General features: G+C 45.7%; 1 long non-coding RNA gene across 1 annotated transcript in view; it reads left to right on the top strand.

The window, feature by feature from the left end:
- Window positions 1–20,599, top strand: part of LOC139422672 (uncharacterized) — a 1,300,889-nt gene extending 1,280,290 nt beyond the window's left edge. The window contains exon 3 of the long non-coding RNA XR_011635740.1: window positions 20,546–20,599. This is a non-coding gene — a long non-coding RNA (uncharacterized lncRNA). The remainder of the gene's footprint in view (window positions 1–20,545) is intronic.
- The last annotated feature ends 3,144 nt before the right edge of the window (window positions 20,600–23,743 follow it).

The following is a 23,743-nucleotide window of genomic DNA, read 5'->3' on the forward strand; positions in this document are numbered from 1 at the left end:
ACACTGCATACAACACACTATATTAAACACTGCATACAACACACTACATTAAACACGGCATACAACACACTACATTAAACACTGCATACAACACATACAACACACTACATACATCATACTACATACATAAAACATGCTACATAAAACACTGCATACCACACGTTACATACAACACGCAACATAACATGAATCACTACATACAACACGCTACATACAACATGCTACATTAAACACTGCATACAACACACTACGTTAAACACTGCATACAACACACTACATTAAACACTGCATACAACACACTACATTAAACACTGCATACAACACACTACATACAACATACTACATACATAAAACATGCAACATTAAACACTGCATACAACATGCTACACAACATTAAAACACTGCATACAATAGGCTAAATACAACACACCACATAGAACATGCTACATACAACACGCTACGAAAACAACTGAAAACAACACACTACATAATATAAAACACTATATACAACATGCTACATAAAACACTACATACAACACGCAACAAATCATTAAACACAACATGCTACATACAACATGCTACATACAACATTCTACTTACAACATGCTATGTACAACACTACATTAAACACGCTAGATCCAACATGCTACATAAAACACTAGATACAACACGCAACAAATCATTAAACACAACATGTTACATACAACATGCTACATGCAACATGCTACTTACAACATGCTATGTACAACACTACATTCAACACGCTAGATCCAATATGATACATAAAACACTGCATACAACACACTACATTTAACACTGCATACAACACACTACATACAACATACTACATACATAAAACATGTTACATAAAACACAGCATACCACACGCTACATACAACACGCTACATAACATACGGGGCGGCAGGGTAGCCTAGTGGTTAGAGCGTTGGACTAGTAACGGAAAGGTTGCAAGTTCAAACCCCTGAGCTGACAAGGTACAAATCTGTCGTTCTGCCCCTGAACAGGCAGTTAACCCACTGTTCCCAGGCCGTCATTGAAAATAAGAATTTGTTCTTAACTGACTTGCCTGGTTAAATAAAGGTAAAATAATTTAAAAAAAACACCACTACATACAACATGCTACTTTAAACACTGCATACAACACACTACAGGTAAAATAAAAAAAACACCACTGCATACAACACACTACAGGTAAAATAAAAAAAACACCACTACATACAACACACTACATGTTTTATTAAACACAACATACTACATACAACACATTACATACAACACGCTACACAACATAACACTGCATACAATATGCTACACGTCTTAGCACAGAAAGGTAAGATATAATTGAGTGAATTATCTTTACCTCTCCTGTGTGTGCCAAACCCAGACACAAGCACATGCCCAGACACAGGCTATCCTGTGGCGTGTAGCAATACATGAATCACCAAAACACTCAGACGTATCTCATCCCCTGATTCAGGACAAGGTCTGAAACAGAGTGGACAGGGTAAGGAAGTAAATTATTTACAAGAGAGGAGAGAACAGGAAGGAAGATGTCGCCTTTTGTGACTAGGGGGCAGTATTTTCATTTTTTTTTAAATAACGTACCCAAAGTAAACGGGATATTTTGTTAGGACAAGATGCTAGAATATGCATATAATTGACAGCTTAGGATAGAAAACACTCTAAAGTTTCCAAAACGGTAAAAATATTGTCTGTGAGTATAACGGAACTGATATTGCAGGCGAAAGCCTGAGAAAAATCCAATCCGGAAGTGACTCATGTTTTGAAAGCTCTGCGTTCCTATTGAGCAGTGAATGGGCTATCAACCAGATTACTTTTTCTCCGTATTCCCCAAGGTGTCTACAGCATTGTGACGTAGTTTTACGCATTTATGTTGAAGAATACCCGTAAGCGGCTACATTGTGTAAGTGGTCACCTGATGCTCTCAGAGTGACTCTCGCGTAAAATACAGAGGTAGCCATTATTCCAATCGGTCCTACTGAAAAAGTAATTGTCCCGGTGTTTATATTATCGAAAAGATATTTGAAAAACACCTTGAAGATTGATTATAAACAACGTTTGCCATGTTTCTGTCGATATTATGGAGCTAATTTGGAATATTTTTCGGTGTTTTCGTGACCGTAATTTCCGGTCGATTTCTCAGCCAAACGTGTAGAACAATTTCGACCTACTAAAATAATATGGAAAAAATGAACATTGGCTATCTAACTGGGAGTCTCGTGAATGAAAACATCCGAAGCTCATCAAAGGTAAACGATTTAATTTGATTGCTTTTCTCATTTCCGTGACCAAGCTGGACAAAATGCTATGCTAGGCTATCGATAAACTTACACAAATGCTTGTCTAGCTTTGGCTGTAAAGCATATTTTGAAAGTCTGAGATGACAGGGTGATTAACAAAAGGCTAAGCTGTGTCTGAATATATTTCACTTGTGATTTTCATGAATAGGAATATTTTCTAGGAATATTTATGTCCGTTGCGTTATGCTAATTAGTGTCAGTCGATGATTACGCTCCCTCATGCGGGATGGGGAGTCACAAGAGGTGAGAAAGGCATCCAAAAGTAGAGTAAAGATTACGTTACTAAATTTGGGTAATCTAAAAGTTACGGATTAAAGTTTTCAACAGGTACAGTGGGGCAAAAAAGTAGTTCTCCCACTTAAAAAGATGAGAGAGGCCTGTAATTTGCATCATAGGTACACTTCAGCTATGACAGACAAAATGAGAAAAGAAAATACAGAAAATCACATTGTAGGATTTTTAATGAATTTATTTGCGTATTATGGTGGAAAATAAGTATTTGGTCACCTACAAACAAGCAAGATTTCTGTCTCTCTCCAATCCTCTCTCTCCTATCCTCTCTCTTCTACCCCCTCTCTCCTCTCTCCCCTCTCTCCTATCCTCTCTCTCCTATCCTCTCTCTCCTATCTTCTCTCTCCTATCTTCTCTCTTCTATCCCCTCTCTCATATCCTCTCTCTCCGATCCCCTCCCTCCTATCCTCTCTCTCCTCTCCTCTCTCCTCTATCCCCTCTCTCATCCCCTCTCTCCTCTATCCCCTCTCTCCTATCCTCTCTCTTCTATTCCCTCTCTCCTCTATCCCCTCTCTCCTATCCTCTCTCTTCTACACCCTCTCTCCTCTCTCTCCTATCCTCTCTCTCCTCTCTCCCCTCTCTCCTCTCCTCTCTCCTCTATCCCCTCTATCCTCTCCTCTCTTCTATCTCCTCTCTCCTCTATCCCCTCTCTCCTCTCTCCTCTATCCCCTCTCTCCTCTCCTCTCTCTCCTCTCTTCTCTCCTCTATCCCCTCTCTCCTCTCTCCTATCCTCTCTCTCCTCTCCTCTCTCCCCTCTCTTCTCTCCTCTATCCCCTCTCTCCTCTCCTCTCTCCCCTCTCTCTATTCTCTGTCCTACATAACCTCTCCTATATATATATATATATACATGTGTGTTTTTACATTCTCTGTCTGGACAATGAGAGATCAACTCAGAGTCCTTTCAAGGTAGCAGCACAATGCAAACTAATCAATGATTTGCATATTTCTCAAGGCATTTCTAGGGTTATTGCTCAGGGGCGGTGGGCGGTGGGGTCCCCCCCCCCCACCCCACCACCACCACACACTCATTCACACACACAAACACACACACACACACACACACACACACACACACACACACACACACACACACACACACACACACACACACACACACACACACACACACACACACACACACACACACAGCATGTCCTGCATTGTGGATTCAGTGTGCTCCTCGCCATGAGAACAATCAGAAATGTTGAGCGCTGTGATGCTGCAGCAAAATCAATGTTTCTGCAAGACCATAAATCTCAGGGTGTGAGTGAAAAATAGAGAGAGAGAGACAGGGAGTGAGAGAGAGAGAGAGAGAGAGAGAGAGAGCGAGAGAGAGAGAGAGTCAGGGAGAAAGAGAGACAGGGAGAGAGAGAGAGAGAGAGAGAGAGAGAGAGAGAGAGAGAGAGAGACAGGGAGAGAGAGACAGGGAGAGAGAGACAGGGAGAGAGAGAGACAGGGAGAGAGAGAGACAGGGAGGGAGAGAGAGAGAGACAGGGAGGGAGAGAGAGAGAGACAGGGAGAGAGAGAGAGAGGGAGAGGGAGAGGGAGAGGGAGAGAGACACAGATAGAGACAGGGAGAGAGAGACAGGGAGAGAGACAGGGAGAGAGAGACGGGGAGAGAGGGAGAGGGAGAGAGAGACAGGAAGAGAGACAGAGAGAGAGAGACAGGGAGAGAGACAGGGAGAGGGAGAGAGGAAGAGGGAGAGAGACAGACAGGGAGTGAGAGGGACAGACAGAGAAATGGAGAGAGAGAGAGAGAGAGAGAGCCAGGGAGAGACTGACCACTGCTGTGTGCCACTGCTGAGAACAAACCTGATAATTTTTAAAGGAAAATTGATGGAGTGAGAGAAAGAGGGAGAGAGAAATGGATGGAGAGAAAATGAAAGAGAGAAATGGATGGAGAACTCAATAGAATGGATAGAGAGATTTCTCTCTTTTTGCAGGTTCTCTTGGTCTGAAATGATGGGTTGGAGATAATTACTCATCACAGAGACCTTGATGTGACAAACACGCACACAGACACACACACAGACACACACACACACACACAGACACACACAGAGACACACACAGAGACACACACTCACACACACACACACACACAGACAGACAGACACTCAGACAGACACTCAGACAGACAGACAGACAGACAGACAGACAGACAGACAGACAGACAGACAGACAGACATGAGTCTGGAAGGAGAGTTTACAGTCTAGCCAGACACCTAGGTACTTACAGATGTCCACATATGACCGTGGTTGATGTCCACATGACCGTGGTTGAGGTGCTCCCATGACCAGCTCGGAAACCAGATTGCACAGTGGAGAAGGTAAGGTGGGATTCGAGATGGTCAGTGATCTGTTTGTTGACTTGGCTTTCGAAGACCTTAGATAGGCAGGGCAGGATGGATATAGGTCTGTAACAGTTTGGGTCTAGAGTGTCTCCCCCTTTGAAGAGGGGGATGACCGCGGCAGCTTTCCAATCCTTGGGGATCTCAGACGATATGAAAGAGAGGTTGAACAGGCTGGTAATAGGGGTTGCGACAATGGCGGCGGACAGTTTCAGAAATAGATGGTCCAGATTGTGTGTGTTGAGTGTGTTGTGTGTTTGTTAAGTGTGAGTGTGTGTGTTGTGTGTGTTGAGTGTGTTGTGTGTGTGTTAAGTGTGAGTGTGTTGAGTGTTGTGTGTGTTGAGTGTGTTGAGTGTGTTGAGTGTGGTGTGTGTGTTGTGTGTGTTGAGTGTGTGTTGAGTGCTGTGTGTGTGTTTAGTGTGAGTGTGTGTGTTGAGTGTGTTGTGTGTGTGTTAAGTGTGAGTGTGTGTGTTGAGTGTGTTGTGTGTGTGTTAAGTGTGAGTGTGTTGAGTGTGTTGTGTGTGTTGAGTGTGTTGAGTGTGTGTTGAGTGTGAGTGTGTTGTGTGTGTGTTAAGTGTGAGTGTGTTGAGTGTGTTGGTGTGTTGAGTGTGTTGTGTGTGTTGAGTGTGTTGAGTGTGTGTTGAGTGTTGTGTGTGTGTTGAGTGTGTTGTGTGTGTGTGTTGTGTGTGTTACGTGTGAGTGTGTGTGTTGAGTGTGAGTGTGTTGTGTGTGTTGTGTGTGTTGTGTGTGTTAAGTGTGAGTGTGTTGTGTGTTAAGTGTGAGTGTGTGTGTTGAGTTTGAGTGTGTTGTGTGTGTTGTGTGTGTTGTGTGTGTTAAGTGTGAGTGTGTGTGTTGAGTGTGAGTGTGTTGTGTGTGATACAGAAGGGATTACTTCAGGTCATGTGACAGCAATCCAAAAAGGCTGTGAGTTTGAGGCTTCAATGTCGACAAGGATTCATCTGCGAGGCGATAGAGTCTGTCAACGACAGAGGTCCAGAAGTAGACAGGCACCCGTTTACTGGTGTCTGTGTGTGTGTGTGTCCGCTCTCATCCAGCTACACACACACACACACACACACACACACACACACACACACACACACACACACACACACACACACACACACACAAACACACACACACACACACAACACACACAACACACACACACACAACACACACAACACACACACACAACACACACACAAACACACATAACACACACACTCACACAACACACACAACACACAACACACAGACACACACACACAACACACACACTCACACAACACACACAACACACAACACACACAACACACAACACACACAACACACACTCACACAACACACACAACACACAAACACACACACACTTTGTCTATAATTATTCAGCTGCTTTACTGAGCCTCCCAGCATATTGAATTTCTCCCGAGTCAAACACACTTTTCCCCATTTCGTAACATCTGACTGGGCAGCAGGTGTTTTCTGAAATGTGTTGTTGAGGGAGGAGAAAACTACTATTTGATTGTTACGACCGTCAACAGGTTACCCAGGGTGCACAACAACAACTTGACAGGATAACACTGCTCTCTCCTCTGTCATGCCCCTGGGTCAGTCAGCTGGTCGACAGAGTACACGGTAGAACACACATATCTACACACTGCCACTGCAGATGACTGAGACCTACTGAGACCTATAACATTAAACACACTATAGTCAGAGAGACCCTGATCACATGCTCACCTGATAACCTGCTCGTCCTGCTCATCCTGCTCACCTGATAACCTGCTCGTCCTGCTCATCCTGCTCACCTGCTCACCTGCTCGTCCTGCCCACCCTGCTCACCTGATCACCTGCTCGTCCTACTCACCCTGTTCACCTGATCACCTGCTCACCTGATCACCTGCTTGTCCTGCTCACCCTGTTCACCTGATCACCTGCTCACCTGCTCGTCCTGCTCACCTGCTCACCTTGCTCACCTGCTCATCTACTCACCTGCTCGTCCTGCTCACCTGCTCACCTGCTCGTCCTGCTCACCCTGCTCAGCTGCTCACCTGCTCACCCTGCTCACCTGCTCGCCCTGCTCACCCTGCTCAGCTGCTCACCCTGCTCACCTGCTCGTCCTGCTCATCCTGCTCACCTGCTCGTCCTGCTCACCCTGCCTACCTGCTCGTCCTGCTCACCCTGCTCAGCTGCTCACCTGCTGTGTAGTAGACCACCTTTACCTGAGACATAATCAACTATAATACAAAAATACACTGTGTTAATCAAACATTAGGAACACCTTCCTAATACATAGATTTAGTACTGTATATATGTGGTAGTGGTGGAGGAGGGGCCTGAGGCCACACAGTGTGTTGTAGATATGTGGTAGTGGTGGAGGAGGAGCCTGAGGACACATAGTGTGTTGTAGATATGTGGTAGTGGTGGAGGAGGGCCTGAGGACACACAGTGTGTTGTAGATATGTGGTAGTGGTGGAGGAGGGGCCTGAGGACACACAGTGTGTTGTAGATATGTGGTAGTGGTGGAGGAGGGCCTGAGGACACACAGTGTGTTGTAGATATGTGGTAGTGGTGGAGGAGGGGCCTGATTCCACACTTTGGGTTGTAGATATGTGGTAGTGGTGGAGGAGGGGCCTGAGGCCACACAGTGTGTTGTAGATATGTGGTAGTGGTGGAGGAGGGGCCTGATTCCACACTTTGGGTTGTAGATATGTGGTAGTGGTGGAGTAGGGGCCTGAGGCCACACAGTGTGTTGTAGATATGTGGTAGTGGTGGAGTAGGGGCCTGGGGGCACACAGTGTGTTGTAGATATCTGGTCGTGGTGGGGGAGGGGCCTGAGGCTCCTCCCTCCCCCTTTTGCCCTCAGAATAGCCTCATTTCGTCAGACGCTTGGCCTCTACATGTTGACTCCAATGCTTCCCACAGTTGTTGGGATGTGCTTTGGGTGGTGGACCATGCCAGCAGCGTTGCAGTTCTTCACACAAACCGGTGCGCCTGGCATCTACTACCATACCCAGTTCAAAGGCACTTAAATATTTTCATCCTGCCCTTATTCACCCTCTGAATGACACACAAAGACAATCCATGTCTCAATTGTCTCAGGGTTTCCTCAATTGTCTCCTTCATCTACACTGATTGAAGTGGATTTAACAGGTGACATCAATAAGAGATCATATCTTTCACCTGGATTCACCTGGTCAGTCTGTCATGGATAGAGGTGGTCAGTCTATGTCATGGAAAGAGCAGGTCAGTCTATGTCATGGAAAAAGCAAGTCAGTCTATGTCATGGAAAGATCGAACCCGGGTCTGTAGTGACTCCTCTAGCACTGCGATGCAGTGACGTAGACCGCTGGCCACTCGGGAGGCCCACAATGTGTTTTAATAGAAGGTCAGTAAAAATAGATTAGATCTTGCAACCAGAGAAAGGTAAATACTTGTCTATTTGTGAAAAAAATCACCCTGATTAATTATTAGTCATATCCCAGGTTCCCTATTTACTGATGGTCCTGCCTACACTGTAAAAAATAGTTTTTTAAATTACATGAGCAAAACATATTCCACTTTATTTGGAGCAGCAAGCCCGACAAAATGAAACAAGTCAATTCATACAAGGAACACGAACTCAGAGGGTTAAAAGTATTAAATTTAAATCGTTGACCCTCTCACTAAAGACTTCAGTCATACAACAGTTATATTTAAATCCAGCAGATGAGTAAGAATGGCTTTCCTTTTGTCCTATGTCTCACTCTGGGTTATTTGACAACGAAATCTCCAAAATATCACTGTTTTCAAAACAAGCCATAGAAAGCTGGTTGCAATTTCAGTTTTTAATCCACCAGAAAATACAGAACAAATATTATGTTTAAACTCAAATATACTAATTGATTTAAAAAAAAAATAATTTAAACCCCATTATTTTTGGATGCAATGTTTAAAAACGGTTTAACGTTTGTTAATGATATCACTAATAAGACTGGGTGAGTTGTCACATATGCCGCTAACAAAAATACAGTAAATGCTCTTTTCCAAATTCAAACCAACTGATTGCAGCATTACAACTAAAATGGAAGAGGCCAGTGGAAGGGAGAGATGACGGCAAGGAACTTGTTTGTTAGCAATAAAGACCAAAACAAATGTGAAACATTGAAAGGATATCATTTCCATTTAAGGACCAATGAATTGACAGCTGTATAACAATAAAGAGGTGGATCAGAGACACCAGCAGCAAGAGCGACATCATTGATGTGTACAGAGAAGAGAGTCGGCCCGAGAATTGAACCCTGTGGCACCCCCATAGAGACTGCCAGAGGTCCGGACAACAGACCCTCCGATTTGATACACTGAACTCTGTCTGGGAAGTAGTTGGTGAACCAGGGAAGGCAATCATTTGAGAAACCAAGGCTGTTGAGTCTGCCGATATGAATGTGGTGATTGACAGAGTCAATCAGGTCGACGAATACGGCTGCACAGTATTGTCTTTTATTGATGGCGGTTATGATGTCGTTTAGGACCTTGAGCGTGGCTGAGGTGCACCCATGACCAGCTCGGAAACCAGATTGCATAGCGGAGAAGGTAAGGTGGGATTCGAGATGGTCGGTGATCTGTTTGTTAACTTGGCTTTCGAAGACTTTAGAAAGGCAGGGCAGGATGGATATAGGTCTGTAACAGTTTGGGTCTAGAGGCAGGGCAGGGTAGGATGGATATAGGTCTATAACAGTTTGGGTCTAGAGGCAGGGCAGGGTAAGATGGATATAGGTCTGTAACAGTTTAGGTCTAGGGTGTCTCCCCCTTTTGAAGAGGGGGCTGACCGCGGCAGCTTTCCAATCTTCAGTGATCTCAGACTATATGAAAGAGAGGTTAAAACAGGCTAGTAATAGGGGTTGCAACAATTGCGGTTGGATAATTTTAGAGGGTTCACCTATTGTTCACGAAGCATGTGACAAGTACAATTTTATTTGATTTGATTAGGTTAGAGAGGGGGTCGAAATGGCCCAGGATCTTACGGTCACCATTCGTTGACAATCTGATAAATCTTTCTATCAGGAATCAGTGAGCCACAGAAAAAAAACGTTTGAGAACCAACCACCTAATTTCCCCATGTGTCAAGGGACCTGGAGAGGAGAGGAGAGGAGAGGAGAGGAGAGGAGGGGAGAGGAGAGGAGAGGAGAGGAGAGGAGAGGAGGGGAGGGGAGGGGAGAGGAGAGGAGAGGAGGGGAGGGGAGGGGAGGGGAGGGGAGGGGAGAGGAGAGGAGAGGAGAGGAGAGGAGAGGAGAGGAGAGGAGAGGAGGGGAGAGGAGAGGAGAGGAGAGGAGAGGAGAGGAGAGGAGAGGAGAGGAGAGGAGAGGAGAGGAAAGGAGAGGAGAGGAGGGGAGGGGAGAGGAGAGGAGAGGAGAGGAGGGGAGAGGAGAGGAGAGGAGAGGAGGGGAGGGGAGGGGAGAGGAGGAGAGGAGAGGAGGGGAGAGGAGAGGAGAGGAGAGGAGAGGAGGGGAGGGGAGAGGAGAGGAGAGGAGAGGAGAGGAGAGGAGAGGAGAGGAGAGGAGGAGAGGAGAGGAGAGGAGAGGAGAGGAGAGGAGAGGAGAGGAGGAGAGGAGGGGAGAGGAGAGGAGAGGAGAGGAGAGGAGAGGAAAGGAGACCATTCATAAGAGATCTCTCCTCTCTTTCTCCTCTGACCATCCTCCTCTCTTCTCAACATCCTCCTCTCCTCTGACCATCCTCCTCTCCTCCAACCATCCTCCTCTCCTCTCAACATCCTCCTCTCCTCTCAACATCCTCCTCTCCTCTCAACATCCTCCTCTCCTCTGACCATCCTCCTCTCTTCTCAACATCCTCCTCTCCTCTGACCATCCTCCTCTCTTCTCAACATCCTCCTCTCCTCTGACCATCCTCCTCTCCTCTCAACTTCCTCCTCTCCTCTCAACATCCTCCTCTCCTCTCAACATCCTCCTCTCCTCTGAACATCCTCCTCTCCTCTGACCATCCTGTCCTCCTCTCTTTCAACTCTCCTGACCTCTCTCCTTTCCTCTCCTATGCTTTAACCACCCTCCACTCTCTCCTCTCCATCAGGACTACTACAGCACAGGAGAATGATTCCCTGTATACCCACTAATAACTGGTCTGCTGCGACCGGTGAGGGACCAAAATGGCCGTTCACAGGAGAGCTATAAGGGCCAGTTACAGTTAATCAATCTCCTCTTCCTCCCAGCCCTGGACAGTGGTCACTACAGATCCAAGATGGTGGCCTGTAGGAGAGCCGTATAGGGACCAGATACAGTTAATCAATCTCCTCTTCCTCCCACCCCTGGTCAGTGGTCACTACAGATCCAAGATGGTGGCCTGTAGTAGAGCCGTATAGGGACCAGTTACAGTTAATCAATCTCCTCTTCCTCCTAGCCCTGGTCAGTGGTCACTACAGATCCAAGATGGTGGCCTGTAGTAGAGCCGTATAGGGACCAGTTACAGTTAATCAATCTCCTCTTCCTCCTAGCCCTGGTCAGTGGTCACTACAGATCCAAGATGGTGGCCTGTAGTAGAGCCGTATAGGGACCAGTTACAGTTAATCAATCTCCTCTTCCTCCTAGCCCTGGTCAGTGGTCACTACAGATCCAAGATGGTGGCCTGTAGTAGAGCCGTATAGGGACCAGTTACAGTTAATCAATCTCCTCTTCCTCCCAGCCCTGGTAAGTGGTCACTACACCAAGGGCCGGGGCAGGAGGAGGAGAGGTTCTTGCTTGGCCATTCACAGCTCATCATCAGTTACATTTATCTGGGCACTCATATCTCATCTCGAGCCCCAATCAAGATGGGGCCTTATTTTAGCTGCCTCAGCTTCAACCCGCTCTGCTCTGAGCCCTGTTCCTGAATCAGTTGATCAGCACACTGCGCTGGCTAAGCTGCCGACTGGCCGATCGATAATAATCACCACACCGTCATGGCCATGAGATTGGGACAGAGGGCTGGGAGTTGACTGGCTGATTTGGCTTGGCTGGGACGGATCTCTATAGTTTGGTCGAGTAAGACAGCCCTTTTTCCCACCTACCTCACTGTCTCTGCGTTCCAAATGGAACCCTGTTCCCTATATAGTGCACTACTTTAGACCAGGCCCTATAGACCCTATTCCCTGTATAGTGCACCACTTTAGACCAGGAGCTATAGAACCCTATTCCCTATATAGTGCACTACTTAAAGGGGCAGTATAGTTAAAAACGTGATTTTTCCAGGCAGTGTGATCAGAGAGGAGACAGAGGAACAGTCTTATGTGATCAGAGAGGAGACAGAGGAACAGTCTAATGTGATCAGAGAGGAGACAGAGGAACAGTCTAATGTGATCAGAGAGGAGACAGAGGAACAGTCTAATGTGATAAGAGAGGAGACAGAGGAACAGTCTAATGTGATCAGAGAGGAGACAGAGGAACAGTCTAATGTGATCAGAGAGGAGACAGAGGAACAGTCTAATGTGATCAGAGAGGAGACAGAGGAACAGTCTAATGTGATCAGAGAGGAGACAGAGGAACAGTCTAATGTGATCAGAGAGGAGACATAGGAACAGTCTAATGTGATCAGAGAGGAGACAGAGGAACAGTCTAATGTGATCAGAGAGGAGACAGAGGAACAGTCTAATTTGATCAGAGAGGAGACAGAGGAACAGTCTAATGTGATCAGAGAGGAGTCAGAGGAACAGTCTAATGTGATCAGAGAGGAGACAGAGGAACAGTCTAATGTGATCAGAGAGGAGACAGAGGAACAGTCTAATTTGATCAGAGAGGAGACAGAGGAACAGTCTAATGTGATCAGAGAGGAGTCAGAGGAACAGTCTAATGTGATCAGAGAGGAGACAGAGGAACAGTCTAATGTGATCAGAGCGGAGACAGATGTACAGTCTAATGTGATCAGAGAGGAGTCAGAGGAACAGTCTAATGTGATCAGAGAGGAGACAGAGGAACAGTCTAATGTGATCAGAGAGGAGACAGAGGCACAGTCTAATGTGATCAGAGAGGAGACAGAGGAACAGTCTAATGTGATCAGAGAGGAGTCAGAGGAACAGTCTAATGTGATCAGAGAGGAGACAGAGGAACAGTCTAATGTGATCAGAAGAGGAGTCAGAGGAACAGTCTAATGTGATCAGAGAGGAGACAGAGGAACAGTCTAATGTGATCAGAGAGGAGACAGAGGAACAGTCTAATGTGATCAGAGAAGAGTCAGAGGAACAGTCTAATGTGATCAGAGAGGAGACAGAGGAACAGTCTAATGTGATCAGAGAGGAGACAGAGGAACAGTCTAATGTGATCAGAGAGGAGACAGAGGAACAGTCTAATGTGATCAGAGAGGAGACAGAGGAACAGTCTAATGTGATCAGAGAGGAGACAGAGGAACAGTCTAATGTGATCAGAGAGGAGACAGAGGAACAGTCTAATGTGATCAGAGAGGAGTCAGAGGAACAGTCTAATGTGATCAGAGAGGAGACAGAGGAACAGTCTAATGTGATCAGAGAGGAGACAGAGGCACAGTCTAATGTGATCAGAGAGGAGACAGAGGAACAGTCTAATGTGATCAGAGAGGAGTCAGAGGAACAGTCTAATGTGATCAGAGAGGAGACAGAGGAACAGTCTAATGTGATCAGAGAGGAGACAGAGGAACAGTCTAATGTGATCAGAGAGGAGACAGAGGAACAGTCTAATGTGATCAGAGAGGAGTCAGAGGAACAGTCTAATGTGATCAGAGAGGAGTCAGAGGAACAGTCTAATGTGATCAGAGAGGAGACAGAGGAACAGTCTAATGTGATCAGAAGAGGAGTCAGAGGAACAGTCTAATGTGATCAGAGAGGAGACAGAGGAACAGTCTAATGTGATCAGAGAGGAGACAGAGGAACAGTCTAATGTGATCAGAGAAGAGTCAGAGGAACAGTCTGATGTGATCAGAGAGGAGACAGAGGAACAGTCTAATGTGATCAGAGAGGAGACAGAGGAACAGTCTAATGTGATCAGAGAAGAGTCAGAGGAACAGTCTGATGTGATCAGAGAGGAGACAGAGGAACAGTCTAATGTGATCAGAGAGGAGACAGAGGAACAGTCTAATGTGATCAGAGAGGAGACAGAGGAACAGTGTAACGCGATCAGAGAGGAGACAGAGGAACAGTCTAATGTCTCCAGACACCCCACTGCTAGTAACACATTTATTACCAGTGTAATAAATTATAACTATAATTTATCAAACATAACACCACGAGATGTTTTAAAACAAGAATTAAAAGTACACCGACCGATAGTACAACAATGATATATCGAAATGATTGAAATTGTATTGACATAGTGAAATTCTATTATATAAAAGTATTTCTCCACAATATTATACACACAGTTAAATTATATTCCCAAGACAACTTTTCTAAAATATTATTCACCCCCCCCCCCCCCCCCCGCAGGGCAGTGTGATAGAAATTCAGTCAATTCATGCAGACAGGAGAACGGGAAACAGACACTGACTTAGAGAGCCCAAATAACAGAGACAATCATTGAAAACATACAGAATCAGCAAGCCAGATGTTCATTTCTTTCCCGTGTGATCTGAGCCAATCACAAAGAGACAAGAGTGAGCAGAAGGTACAGGAACGCCCGGGAAAAGAGGGGAGAATAGATCCACCTTAAAGATGTCCAGGATAAGTCAGAGGTGCGAACCATGTCAGGGAGCTGTGGCACTCAGGGGGCCCAATTAGATAGGAGATAGCAGCCTGGCAGCTTTGCCTGAGCAGAGAGAGAGAGAGATGGCAGGCTGGAGGCCTTGCCTGAGCAGAGAGAGAGAGATAGTAGCCTGGTAGCTTTGCCTGAGTTAAGAGAGAGATAGTAGCCTGGTAGCCTTGCTGTGTAGAACCTCTCCCTGCTTCCTCTCTCTGTGTAGATCCTCTCTCCCTGCCTCCTCTCTCTGTGTAGAACCTCTCTCCCTGCTTGCTCTCTCTGGGTAGAATCTCTCTCCCTGCTTGCTCTCTCTGTGTAGAACCTCTCTCCCTGCTTGCTCTCTCTGTGTAGATCCTCTCTCTGTGTAGATCCTCTCTCTGTGTAGATCCTCTCTCCCTGCCTTCTCTCTCTGTATATAACCTCTCTCCCTGGTTGCTCTCTCTGTGTAGAACCTCTCTCCCTGCTTGCTCTCTCCCTGCATCCTCTGTGTAGAACTCTCTCCCTGCTTGCTCTCTCCCTGCATCCTCTCTCTGTGTAGAACCTCTCTCCCTGCTTGCTTCAATGCATCCTCTCTCTGTGTAGAACCTCTCTCCCTGCATCCTCTCTCTGTGTAGAACCTCTCTCCCTGCTTGCTTCAATGCGTCCTCTCTCTGTGTAGAACCTCTCTCCCTGCTTGCTTCAATGCATCCTCTCTCTGTGTAGATCCTCGCTATGTGTAGAACCTCTCTCCCTGCTTTCTCTCTCTGTGTAGATCCTCTCTCTGTGTAGAACCTCTCTCCCTGCTTTCCTTCTCTGTGTATCTCCTTTGCCTCATTCATTGCACCCCGACCCGCCACTGTCTGTCTCACTACTCTCTATAAAGACATTGTATTTTCTTTATGAGAACTTATAGTATCTTTTGACTATAGCTAGATTAATTTCAGTCAACTGCTCCTGCTGAGGTCAGGCTCCTTTCAACATTAGCTTTTCATTTTATCCTTCTGGCCAGTTAGTTATAGCTAGCTAGACATCTGACTGAAATAGTAGTAGTGATTTGCTGCAACATGTGAAAAGGTGTGGTAGAGAGGGGCCCCACTACACATAAACTTATCTTTGGGGACCCTTAATTAATTAGCTACCCCACCAACTTGATAAATCAACGATAAACACATGCATGTAGAGATTGATGACTCTCCACCTCCAATACATATTTTACATTTTATAAAAAATATAAAAAATTGAGTGACTTAGAGGAGCAATTAGGGTTTACGTGCCTTCCTTAACATCAACATATTTTTTTAACTAATTAATTAATTAATTAATAATTAATAATTCTCAGAGAGTCAGGGGGGGGGGTGTTTGGGGGATGTCTGTTGACACAACAGGAGTCGATGGATGTTAAAAGAATTCCCATTGTCAGCGGCGTCTCTCTGCTACTTGCCACAGTAGGTCTGGACTGAGGTAGTTTGTTTCACCTCTCGGTCTATGTCGTGGGTGGAGTTTCCCGCTGGACAGAGTGGTGAATGAAGGCCAATTGGAGCAGGCAAACCTAACGAGCATTCATGAATCATTCATGATTCCGCGCGTTTCGCAGGGTTGAATCTACATTTGCCCGGCATTTTAGCTATTGATGTGACATTTGGCAGCGCCTCATCAGTCAGTTCTGTACCTGCCTGGCTGAGTGGCAGTGTGGGTTAACGAGCTCACATGGCAACCAAACACGTGAGGAAATAAAACTTGGTAGTCTGGCTGGAATTTAATTCGCAAGACAAATATATGTTTCATAATAACAACATATTTGATCATTTTTTTGTTACCTCAATTTAATTCACATACTTTTCAAGAACCAACTTGAGAAAATGTCTGATTTTCAAGGTATCCAGGTACTTGACTATTTGATATTTTTGATTTGATAACATTTGATTTGATTATATTTGAATATTTGATTGCCAAATTCAAGTACTTTAAAGCATATTTTGTGCGAACCGTGAGCAAAGAAATGTACATGTTTTGCTAGCTAACCAAATGACACCTGCATCTAGCTGTAGCCACTAAAACACTAAATGAGGAAAAAACTAAATTGGTAATTCACCCACTCCTCCAATCACATTGCATGCCTACCAGCAGCTAGCTAGCTAAATAAAGACCCACGTAAATAGATACGCTAGCCTATTAGCCTGGTTATGACTGACTTGTTCATCGCCCTAGTTTGATTGTAGTGAAATTTCCATCCTTTGAAACTGAAACAGTGCTTCCCGAATGGCTGGAGGCAGCAAACACTAACGTGATTTACAACCTGATAGAAGACATTTTTGGAGTACCAAGAAATGTATTGGTGAATTACAGTTGAAGTCAGATGTTTACATACACTTAGGTTGGAGTCATTAAAACTCGTTTTTCAACCACTCCACAAATGTCTTGTTAACAAACTATAGTTTTGGCAAGTCAGTTAGGACATCTACTCTGAGCACGACACAAGTAATTTTTCCAACAATTGTTTACAGAAAGATTATTTCACTTCTAATTCACTGTATCACAATTCCAGTGGGTCAGAGGTTTACATACACTAAGTTGACTGTGTATTTTAAACAGATTGGAAAATTCCAGAAAATGATTCTGATAGGCTAATTGACATCATTTTAGTCAATTGGAGGTGTACCTGTGGATGTATTTCAAGGCCTACCTTCAAACTCAGTGCCTCTTTGCTTGACATCAAGGGAAAATCAAAAGAAATCAGCCAAGACCTCAGAAAAACAATTGTAGACCTACACAAGTCTGGTTCATACTTGGGAGCAATTTCCAAACGCCTGAAGGTACCACGTTCATCTGTACAAAAAAATAGTACCCAGGTATAAACACCATGGGACCACGCAGCCGTCATACCACTCAGGAAGGAGACGTGTTCTGTCTCCTAGAGATGAACATACTTTGTTGAGAAAAGCGCAAATCAATCCCAGATCAACAGCAAAGGACCTTGTGAAGATGCTGGAGGAAACAGGTACAAAAGTATCTATATCCACAGTAAAATGAGTCATATCGATATAACCTGAAAGGCCGCTCAGCAAGGAAGAAGCCACTGCTCCAAAACAGCCATTAAAAAAGCCAGACTATGGTTTGCAACTGCACATGGGGACAAATATCGTACTTTTTGGAGAAATGTCCTCTGATGAAACAAAAATAGAACAAAAATAGAACTGTTTGGCCACAATGACCATCGTTATGTTTGGAGGAAAAGGGGGAGGCTTACAAGTCGAAGAACACCATCCCAACCATGAAGCACGGGGGTGGCAGCATCATGTTGTGGTGGTGCTTTGCTGCAGGAGGGACTGGTACACTTCACAAAATAGATGGCATCTTGAGGCAGGAAAATTACGTAGATATAATGAAGAAACATCTCAAGACATCAGTCAGGAAGTTAAATCTTGGTCGCAAATGGGTCTTCCAAATGGATAATGACCCCAAGCATACTTCCAAATTTGTGACAAAATGGCTTAAGGACAACAAAGTCAAGGTATTGAAGTGGCCATCACAAAGCCCTGACCTCAATCCCATAGAACATTTGTGGGTAGAACTGAAAAAACATGTGCGAGCAAGGAGGCCTTCAAACCTGACTCAGTTACACCAGCTCTGTCAGGAGGAATGGGCCACAATTCACCTAACTTACTGTGGGAAGCTTGTGGAAGGCTACCCGGAAAGTTTGACCCAAGTTCAACAATTTAAAGGCAATGCTACCAAATACTAATTGAGTGTGTATTAACTTCTGACCCACTGGGAATGTGATGAAAGAAATACAAGCTGAAATAAATATTTCTCTCTACTATTATTCTGATATTTCAAATTCTTAAAATGAAGTGGTGATCCTAACTGACCCAACACAGGGATTTTTTACTAGGATTAAATGACAGGAATTGTGAAAAACTAAGTTTAAATATATTTGGCTAAGGTGTTTGTAAAGTTCCGTCTTCAACTGTATATTAATCATGCATTGAACATCCATCTATTCTGTCAACAACGCCTTAGTGTGGGACATGATTTTTTTGTCAACCAAAACCTATTTTTAAAACCTCTTATAAAAAGTTGGTTTTGTATCATGAACTTGATTTTTTGACAGTTACGATTGTCTGTTTGTTTCATATCGGCAAAAAACGCTGTCACACCAAGTGTGTACATTTAGTCATTTTAGTAGCAGTCAACAGGCTACAGGATATTAATTCATATTTATTTTTCTGGACTTTTTCTTTCAGCATCTCTAACCATCAGTAGGAGATGATCGAGGTAAGCAACACTTCAGGGTCTGTCTTTGTACTTTGAGTTTATTGCTTGGACGTGGGTGTCAATTAATGTCTTTGTAAGCTTTTATCATCTTGTCTATTTGTCTATTTGTCTATTTGCTTTTCTCCTTTACAGGTGTTGTTGTGGTGCAACGTTGACGTCCTTCCTCCCAGTGACGTAAAAGCGTCCCAACATATATATTTTTTGAGAAGATCAGGGACTTTTTGCAATGAAAAGACCATGGACATTACATGTTCTTCTCCATAGGGCAGGACAGACAAAATGCCCTCAAGCTAGATTCCTTTGTTCATATCATAACACGACCAAAGTTACTCAAAGTGGCTTACTGTAGGTCTAGATATTGTATTTATTTAATTTGTGTTTAAAGTTTTTCCTAATTGTTGACAACTACCTTTTATCACTTGAAGTTAATAAATAATAATAATAATAATATTAATAATAATAATAATATTAATAATAATAAATCATTTTATTGTTGAAATCTTTTCTTTGTTTTTTTTAAGAACACTACCTCACTACTACTGCGGGGGCAGGTAGACTAGTGGTTAGAGTGTAGAGGTGGTAGGGTAGACTAGTGGTTAGAGTGTAGAGGTGGTAGGGTAGACTAGTGGTTAGAGTGTAGAGGTGGCAGGTAGCCTAGTGGTTAGAGTGTAGAGACAGCAGGTAGCCTAGTGGTTAGAGTGTAGAGGTGGCAGGTAGACTAGTGGTTAGAGTGTAGAGGTGGCAGGTAGCCTAGTGGTTAGAGTGTAGAGGCGGCAGGTAGCCTAGTGGTTAGAGTGTAGAGGTGGTAGGTAGCCTAGTGGTTAGAGTGTAGAGGAGGCAGGTAGCCTAGTGGTTAGAGTGTAGAGACAGCAGGTAGCCTAGTGGTTAGAGTGTAGAGGTGGCAGGTAGACTAGTGGTTAGAGTGTAGAGGTGGCAGGTAGCCTAGTGGTTAGAGTGTAGAGGTGGTAGGGTAGACTAGTGGTTAGAGTGTAGAGGTGGTAGGGTAGACTAGTGGTTAGAGTGTAGAGGTGGCAGGTAGCCTAGTGGTTAGAGTGTAGAGACAGCAGGTAGCCTAGTGGTTAGAGTGTAGAGGTGGCAGGTAGACTAGTGGTTAGAGTGTAGAGGTGGCAGGTAGCCTAGTGGTTAGAGTGTAGAGGCGGCAGGTAGCCTAGTGGTTAGAGTGTAGAGGTGGTAGGTAGCCTAGTGGTTAGAGTGTAGAGGAGGCAGGTAGCCTAGTGGTTAGAGTGTAGAGACAGCAGGTAGCCTAGTGGTTAGAGTGTAGAGGTGGCAGGTAGACTAGTGGTTAGAGTGTAGAGGTGGCAGGTAGCCTAGTGGTTAGAGTGTAGAGGCGGCAGGTAGCCTAGTGGTTAGAGTGTAGAGGTGGTAGGTAGCCTAGTGGTTAGAGTGTAGAGGTGGCAGGTAGTCTAGTGGTTAGAGTGTAGAGGTGGTAGGTAGCCTAGTGGTTAGAGTGTAGAGGTGGCAGGTAGTCTAGTGGTTAGAGTGTAGAGGTGGCAGGTAGCCTAGTGGTTAGAGTGTAGAGGTGGCAGGTAGCCTAGTGGTTAGAGTGTAGAGGTGGCAGGTAGTCTAGTGGTTAGAGTGTAGAGGTGGCAGGTAGCCTAGTGGTTAGAGTGTAGAGGTGGTAGGTAGCCTAGTGGTTAGAGTGTAGAGGTGGCAGGTAGCCTAGTGGTTAGAGTGTAGAGGTGGTAGGTAGCCTAGTGGTTAGAGTGTAGAGGAGGCAGGTAGCCTAGTGGTTAGAGTGTAGAGGTGGTAGGTAGCCTAGTGGTTAGAGTGTAGAGGAGGCAGGTAGCCTAGTGGTTAGAGTGTAGAGGTGGTAGGTAGCCTAGTGGTTAGAGTGTAGAGGTGGCAGGTAGTCTAGTGGTTAGAGTGTAGAGGTGGTAGGTAGCCTAGTGGTTAGAGTGTAGAGGTGGCAGGTAGTCTAGTGGTTAGAGTGTAGAGGTGGCAGGTAGCCTAGTGGTTAGAGTGTAGAGGTGGCAGGTAGCCTAGTGGTTAGAGTGTAGAGGTGGCAGGTAGTCTAGTGGTTAGAGTGTAGAGGTGGCAGGTAGCCTAGTGGTTAGAGTGTAGAGGTGGTAGGTAGCCTAGTGGTTAGAGTGTAGAGGTGGCAGGTAGCCTAGTGGTTAGAGTGTAGAGGTGGTAGGTAGCCTAGTGGTTAGAGTGTAGAGGAGGCAGGTAGCCTAGTGGTTAGAGTGTAGAGGAGGCAGGTAGCCTAGTGGTTAGAGTGTAGAGGTGGTAGGTAGCCTAGTGGTTAGAGTGTAGAGGAGGCAGGTAGCCTAGTGGTTAGAGTGTAGAGGAGGCAGGTAGCCTAGTGGTTAGAGTGTAGAGGTGGTAGGTAGCCTAGTGGTTAGAGTGTAGAGGAGGCAGGTAGCCTAGTGGTTAGAGTGTAGAGGTGGTAGGTAGCCTAGTGGTTAGAGTGTAGAGGTGGCAGGTAGTCTAGTGGTTAGAGTGTAGAGGTGGTAGGTAGCCTAGTGGTTAGAGTGTAGAGGTGGCAGGTAGTCTAGTGGTTAGAGTGTAGAGGTGGCAGGTAGCCTAGTGGTTAGAGTGTAGAGGTGGCAGGTAGCCTAGTGGTTAGAGTGTAGAAGTGGCAGGTAGTCTAGTGGTTAGAGTGTAGAGGTGGCAGGTAGCCTAGTGGTTAGAGTGTAGAGGTGGTAGGTAGCCTAGTGGTTAGAGTGTAGAGGTGGCAGGTAGCCTAGTGGTTAGAGTGTAGAGGTGGTAGGTAGCCTAGTGGTTAGAGTGTAGAGGTGGTAGGGTAGCCTAGTGGTTAGAGTGTAGAGGCGGCAGGTAGCCTAGTGGTTAGAGTGTAGAGGTGGCAGGTAGACTAGTGGTTAGAGTGTAGAGGTGGTAGGTAGCCTAGTGGTTAGAGTGTAGAGGTGGCAGGTAGCCTAGTGGTTAGAGTGTAGAGGTGGCAGGTAGACTAGTGGTTAGAGTGTAGAGGTGGTAGGTAGCCTAGTGGTTAGAGTGTAGAGGTGGCAGGTAGCCTAGTGGTTAGAGTGTAGAGGTGGCAGGTAGACTAGTGGTTAGAGTGTAGAGGTGGTAGGGTAGACTAGTGGTTAGAGTGTAGAGGTGGTAGGGTAGCCTAGTGGTTAGAGTGTAGAGGTGGTAGGTAGCCTAGTGGTTAGAGTGTAGAGGTGGCAGGTAGCCTAGTGGTTAGAGTGTAGAGGCGGCAGGGTAGCCTAGTGGGTAGAGTGTAGAGGTGGCAGGTAGACTAGTGGTTAGAGTGTAGAGGTGGTAGGTAGCCTAGTGGTTAGAGTGTAGAGGTGGCAGGTAGCCTAGTGGTTAGAGTGTAGAGGAGGCAGGTAGCCTAGTGGTTAGAGTGTAGAGGTGGTAGGTAGCCTAGTGGTTAGAGTGTAGAGGAGGCAGGTAGCCTAGTGGTTAGAGTGTAGAGGAGGCAGGTAGCCTAGTGGTTAGAGTGTAGAGGTGGTAGGTAGCCTAGTGGTTAGAGTGTAGAGGAGGCAGGTAGCCTAGTGGTTAGAGTGTAGAGGTGGTAGGTAGCCTAGTGGTTAGAGTGTAGAGGTGGCAGGTAGTCTAGTGGTTAGAGTGTAGAGGTGGTAGGTAGCCTAGTGGTTAGAGTGTAGAGGTGGCAGGTAGTCTAGTGGTTAGAGTGTAGAGGTGGCAGGTAGCCTAGTGGTTAGAGTGTAGAGGTGGCAGGTAGCCTAGTGGTTAGAGTGTAGAGGAGGCAGGTAGACTAGTGGTTAGAGTGTAGAGGTGGTAGGGTAGACTAGTGGTTAGAGTGTAGAGGTGGTAGGGTAGACTAGTGGTTAGAGTGTAGAGGTGGCAGGTAGCCTAGTGGTTAGAGTGTAGAGACAGCAGGTAGCCTAGTGGTTAGAGTGTAGAGGTGGCAGGTAGACTAGTGGTTAGAGTGTAGAGGTGGCAGGTAGCCTAGTGGTTAGAGTGTAGAGGCGGCAGGTAGCCTAGTGGTTAGAGTGTAGAGGTGGTAGGTAGCCTAGTGGTTAGAGTGTAGAGGAGGCAGGTAGCCTAGTGGTTAGAGTGTAGAGACAGCAGGTAGCCTAGTGGTTAGAGTGTAGAGGTGGCAGGTAGACTAGTGGTTAGAGTGTAGAGGTGGCAGGTAGCCTAGTGGTTAGAGTGTAGAGGTGGTAGGGTAGACTAGTGGTTAGAGTGTAGAGGTGGTAGGGTAGACTAGTGGTTAGAGTGTAGAGGTGGCAGGTAGCCTAGTGGTTAGAGTGTAGAGACAGCAGGTAGCCTAGTGGTTAGAGTGTAGAGGTGGCAGGTAGACTAGTGGTTAGAGTGTAGAGGTGGCAGGTAGCCTAGTGGTTAGAGTGTAGAGGCGGCAGGTAGCCTAGTGGTTAGAGTGTAGAGGTGGTAGGTAGCCTAGTGGTTAGAGTGTAGAGGAGGCAGGTAGCCTAGTGGTTAGAGTGTAGAGACAGCAGGTAGCCTAGTGGTTAGAGTGTAGAGGTGGCAGGTAGACTAGTGGTTAGAGTGTAGAGGTGGCAGGTAGCCTAGTGGTTAGAGTGTAGAGGCGGCAGGTAGCCTAGTGGTTAGAGTGTAGAGGTGGTAGGTAGCCTAGTGGTTAGAGTGTAGAGGTGGCAGGTAGCCTAGTGGTTAGAGTGTAGAGGTGGCAGGTAGTCTAGTGGTTAGAGTGTAGAGGTGGCAGGTAGCCTAGTGGTTAGAGTGTAGAGGTGGTAGGTAGCCTAGTGGTTAGAGTGTAGAGGTGGCAGGTAGCCTAGTGGTTAGAGTGTAGAGGTGGTAGGTAGCCTAGTGGTTAGAGTGTAGAGGAGGCAGGTAGCCTAGTGGTTAGAGTGTAGAGGTGGTAGGTAGCCTAGTGGTTAGAGTGTAGAGGAGGCAGGTAGCCTAGTGGTTA

This window comes from Oncorhynchus clarkii, chromosome 12, assembly GCF_045791955.1.
Source record: "Oncorhynchus clarkii lewisi isolate Uvic-CL-2024 chromosome 12, UVic_Ocla_1.0, whole genome shotgun sequence".
NCBI classification, from domain to species: Eukaryota; Metazoa; Chordata; class Actinopteri; order Salmoniformes; family Salmonidae; genus Oncorhynchus; species Oncorhynchus clarkii.